General features: G+C 70.3%; 1 non-coding gene across 1 annotated transcript; it reads left to right on the top strand.

Annotated features, from left to right (window-relative positions):
* Positions 1-2,267: 2,267 nt before the first annotated feature.
* LOC135978828 (5S ribosomal RNA) lies at positions 2,268-2,386 on the top strand. The gene has a single exon (XR_010596186.1). It is a non-coding gene; the product is annotated as a 5S ribosomal RNA (ribosomal RNA).
* Positions 2,387-5,416: the final 3,030 nt, after the last annotated feature.

The raw sequence follows: 5,416 nt of genomic DNA, 5'->3' as shown, positions 1-5,416 counted from the left end.
CCGCCCTGGGCTCACCCTCCCCGGCCGCAGCGAGGGACTGCCTCCCGGTCGACTGGATCGGGCCCCTGGAAGTCTGGAAAAAAGAATGGAACCTGACGCCTCCGAGGAGGGGGGCGCCCAGGGAAGGAGGGAGATCCGGGTTGACCTGCTGACCGGACGGGAAAGAGGCCACCGGGCGTCCCCCCCCCCCTTAAAACCTAGGGGGTTGACCTGGTGGCCGGAAAGCGAACCGGCCAGCAGGTGAACCCGTTCGATTCCACGGGTTGACCTGGTGCCCGGGAAGCGAACCGGCCAGCAGGTGAACCCGTTCGATTCCACGGGTTGACCTGGTGCCCGGGAAGCGAACCGGCCAGCAGGTGAACCCGTTCGATTCCACGGGTTGACCTGGTGCCCGGGAAGCGAACCGGCCAGCAGGTGAACCCGTTCGATTCCACGGGTTGACCTGGTGCCCGGGAGGGGACTCTGAAAATTTTTCAGCCCTTTCGACTCGGGGTTGACCTGGTGGCCGAGAGGGGACTCGCACGGCAGGCAAGCCGCCCTGGGCTCACCCTCCCCGGCCGCAGCGAGGGACTGCCACCCGGCCGACTGGATCGGGCCCCTGGAAGTCTGGAAAAAAGAATGGAACCTGACGCCTCCGAGGAGGGGCACCCAGGGAAGGAGGGAGATCCGGGTTGACCTGCTGACCGGACGGGAAAGAGGCCACCGGGCGTCCCCCCCCCTTAAAACCTAGGGGTTGACCTGGTGGCCGGAAAGCGAACCGGCCAGCCGGTGAACCCGTCCGATTCCACGGGTTGACCTGGTGGCCGGGAAGCGAACCGGCCAGCAGGTGAAACCCGTTCGATTCCACGGGTTGACCTGGTGCCCGGGAGGGGACTCTGAAAATTTTTCAGCCCTTTCGACTCGGGGTTGACCTGGTGGCCGAGAGGGGACTCGCACGGCAGGCAAGCCGCCCTGGGCTCACCCTCCCCGGCCGCAGCGAGGGGACTGCCACCCGGCCGACTGGATCGGGCCCCTGGAAGTCTGGAAAAAAGAATGGAACCTGACGCCTCCGAGGAGGGGGCGCCCAGGGAAGGAGGGAGATCCGGGTTGACCTGGTGACCGGACGGGAAAGAGGCCACCGGGCGTCCCCCCCCTTAAAACCTAGGGGTTGACCTGGTGGCCGGAAAGCGAACCGGCCAGCCGGTGAACCCCGTCCGATTCCACGGGTTGACCTGGTGGCCGGGGGAAGCGAACCGGCCAGCAGGTGAACCCGTTCGATTCCACGGGTTGACCTGGTGCCCGGGAGGGGACTCTGAAAATTTTTCAGCCCTTTCGACTCGCGGTTGACCTGGTGGCCGAGAGGGGACTCGCACGGCAGGCAAGCCGCCCTGGGCTGACCCTCCCCGGCCGCAGCGAGGGACTGCCTCCCGGCCGACAGGATCGGGCCCCTGGAAGTCTGGGGGGGGGGGGGAATCGCCCCACGCCTCCGAGGAGGGCTGCCCGGGCGGGCCTGGCCCCGGAGCTCGAAAAAAAAAAAAAGGATCGGGCCCACTAGAGACATGGACCAGGCCGCCCTGGGCTCACCCTCCCCGGCCGCAGCGAGGGACTGCCTCCCGGCCGACTGGATCGGGCCCCTGGAAGTCTGGGGGGGGGGGGGGGGGAAATGGAACCTGACGCCTCCGAGGAGGGGACGCCCAGGGAAGGAGGGAGATCCGGGTTGACCTGGTGACCGGACGGGAAAGAGGCCACCGGGCGTGCCCCCGTTAAAACCCCCTAGGGGTTGACCTGGTGGCCGGAAAGCAAACCGGCCACTGGGTAGGCCGGTCGGCAACCTAGGGGTTGACCTGGTGGCCGGGAAGCGAACCGGCCAGCAGGTGAACCCGTCCGATTCCACGGGTTGACCTGGTGCCCGGGAGGGGACTCTGAAAATTTTTCAGCCCTTTCGACTCGGGGTTGACCTGGTGGCCGAGAGGGGCCTCGCACGGCAGGCAAGCCGCCCTGGGCTCACCCTCCCCGGCCGCAGCGAGGGACTGCCCCTCCCCACCCCCCGGCTGACAGGATCGGGCGCACTGGAAGTCCGGGACAGTATTTTCCCCGACGCCGGGGAGGGCGGGCGGAGGGGCTCTGGCGGCCAGCCCGGGCCCCGGAGCTCGAAAAGGAAAAAAGGACCGGGCCCGCGAGAGACGGGGGCCCTGCCGCAGGGGGGGGGGGCAGTCCGACCGGGGCTCACCGTGCGGCAGGCCCGGGCGTCGGCAGGGGAAAGCGGGCGAGGAGGCGCGGGGCCGGGTGCCTACGGCCATACCGGACCGAACGCCCCCGATCCCGTCCGATCTCGGAAGGTAAACCGTCCCGGGCCTGGCTAGTACTTGGATGGGTGACCGCCTGGGAATCCCAGGTGCCGTAGGCAGCTTTTCCCGGTCCGAGTCAGCTCTCTCTCCTTTTCTGGGGGGGAAGGAGAGGGGGGGGACGGGCCGGAAAGCCCCTCGTCGCTCCTGCCGAGTCGGAGGTCGCGGCCGCAGGTCACGGGTCTGGGCGCCTGGGGTCCGGCTCCCCACCCACCCGGCTTCCTCCGCGGAGGACCCCCCCCGGGGCCACCGAAGCCGCTGGGGGAGACGCCGGGCATGGGGCGGACTGGCCCGGACCCTCCCGGCCGCCGGCCCGCAGGTCCGCCCCGAATCCCCCCCCGCGGCCACCCAGGCCAGGCCTGGCCAGGCGGGACGGACGGCGGGTGTCCAGCGCCCAGCGGCTTCCTCCAGCGGGGACCCACGGACCCCAAAGCCGCAGGGGGAGGCCCCGGGCCTGGGACGGACTCGCTCGGACCCCCTGCGCCCGGCCGCCGGCCCGCGGGACCGCCCCGAATCCCCCCGCGGCCACCCAGGCCAGGCCTGGCCAGGCGGGACGGACGGCGGGTGTCCAGCGCCCAGCGGCTTCCTCCAGCGGGGACCCACGGACCCCAAAGCCGCAGGGGGAGACCCCAGGCCCGGGACCGACTCGCTCGGACCCCCCGCCTCCCCTGCGCCCGGCCGCCGGCCCGCGGGACCGCCCCGAATCCCCCCGCGGCCACCCAGGCCAGGCCTGGCCAGGCGGGACGGACGGCGGGTGTCCAGCTCCCAGTGGCTTCCGCCAGCGGGGACCCACGGACCCCAAAGCCGCAGGGGGAGGCCCCGGGCCCGGGACGGACTCGCTCGGACCCCCCGCCTCCCCTGCGCCCGGCCCCCGGCCCGCGGGACCGCCCCGAATCCCCCCGCGGCCATCCAGGCCAGGCCTGGCCTGGCGGGCCGGTGTGCAGCTCCCCCGGGCTTCCTCCCCCGACGACCCGCGCCCCCCTGAGCCGCAGGCGGAGACCCCGGCCCCGGGGCGGACCGGCCCGGGCTCGCCCGAGCCCCCTGCGCCCGGCCCGCAGGACCGCCCCCCCGAATCCCCCGGGAGAGGCCCGGCCTGCACGCCACTGACGACCCGCGGCCCCCAAAGTCGCAGGAGGCGCCCCCCCCCCCCGGTTAGCCCCGTCTCGCTCCGCGCCCCCCGCCCCTCGCTGCCGGGACCGGGCGCCGCCCCAGAGTCAGCCGCAGCCGGCCGGCCTGAGAGCTGCCCTCCTGTGGACGACGGTGAGTTTACCTTGATACTAACCGGCCGTCAGCCAGGTCAACCCCATTGCTAGACTGGGGTGGACCTGGTGGCCGAGTGGGGACTTGGAACATTTGACAGCTGCTTCCCGGGGCTTGACCGGTTGTCCTGAACGCCCCCCACCCCCACCCCCAGCCCCCGGCTCCTGCTCCCCTCTCCCCAGCCTCGGTGCTCCGCTCCCTGCCTCGGAGGCTGCCTCTCTGCGGCGCCTGCATCGCCTCCGAGGACGCGCACCCTCCGGAGGCTGGACGTAAACCCACCACTGCCGCCGACCCGGCTCTCCGAGGGACGACTGTGAGGCCCCCCACCCCACCCCACCCCCGGACCGCCCTGGGGACGACTGCTAAGCCTCCCCCACCGGACCGCCCGGGGGAAGACTGCGACGCCTCCCGCCAGGCCCCCACCCAGCCTGGGGGAAGACTGCTAAGCCTCCCCCCCACACACACACACACACACTGTCGGGGGATGACGATTAAGCCTCTCCCGGACTGCCCGGGGGAAGACTATTAAGCCTCCCCTGGAACCACTATTAAGCCTGCCCCCGGAGTCCTCGGGGGATGACTGCTAAGCCTCCCCCACCGGACCACCCGGGGCAAGACTGCTAAGCCTCCCTCCCACACACACACACACTGTCAGGGGAGGACTATTAAGCTTTCCCGCTGGAGCGCCCGGGGCGGACGACTGTTAAGCCTGCCCCCGGAGTCCTCGGGGGAGGACTATTAAGCTTTCCCCCCTGGAGCGCCCGGGGGGGGGGGGGGGGGGACGACTATTAAGCCTGGCCCCCGGAGTCCTCGGGGGACGACTATTAAGCCTCCCCCGGACCTGCTCCCTCTCGACTATTAAGCCCCCCCTCTGCGGTCCTCAGCACCACTGCCGCGCTGCCCTGGGAGTGGGGTGACATCCGGTCCGGAAAGCAAACCGGCCACCAGGTCAACCCGTCGAATCCAATGGGTTGACCTGGTGGCCGGAAAGCAAACCGGTCGCCAGGTCAACCCGTCGAATCCAATGGGTTGACCTGGTGGCCGGAAAGCAAACCGGCCGCCAGGTCAACCCAGTAGATTCAGCGGGTTGACCTGGTGGCCGAACGGGGACTTTGAAAATTTGACAGCCGCTTCCCGGGGGTTGACCTGTTGTCCCGGTGGGGACTTTGAACATTTGACAGCCGCCTCCCAGGGCTTGACCTGTTGTCCCGGTGGGGACTTTGAACATTTGACAGCCGCCTCCCAGGGCTTGACCTGTTGTCCCGGGGGGGACTTTGAACATTTTACAGCCGCTTCCCGGGGCTTGACCTGGTGGCCGAGTGGGGACTTTGAACATTTGACAGCCGCTTCCCGGGGGTTGACCTGTTGTCCTGAACGCCCCCCACCTCCCCCCCCCCGGCTCCTGCTCCCCACTCCCCAGCCTCGGTGCTCCGCTCCCTGCCTCGGAGGCTGCCTCTCTGCGGCGGCTGCATCGCGTCCGAGGACGCTCACCCTCCGGAGGCTGGATGTAAAGCCTGACACCCGCCACCGCCGCCGACACGGCTCTCGGAGGGACGACTCTGAGGCCTCCCCCCACCCCCGGACCGCCCTGGGGACGACTGCTAAGCCTCCCCCCCGCCCACACCCACACCCACACTGTCGGGGGATGACTCTTAAGCCTCTCCCGGACTGCCTGGGGAACGACTATTAAGCCTGCCCCCCCCGGAGCACTCGGGGGACGACTATTAAGCCTCCCGCGGACTGCCCGGGGGATGACTATTAAGCCTCCCCTGGAAGGACTATTAAGCCTCCCCCGGACTGGCCGGGGGACGCCTATTAAGCCTATCCTCGGG

This window comes from Chrysemys picta, unplaced genomic scaffold (genome assembly GCF_011386835.1).
Source record: "Chrysemys picta bellii isolate R12L10 unplaced genomic scaffold, ASM1138683v2 scaf465, whole genome shotgun sequence".
NCBI lineage: Eukaryota > Metazoa > Chordata > Testudines > Emydidae > Chrysemys > Chrysemys picta.
The sequence above is the reverse complement of the archived record's forward strand: the minus strand, read 5'-3'. Positions and strand labels throughout refer to the sequence as shown.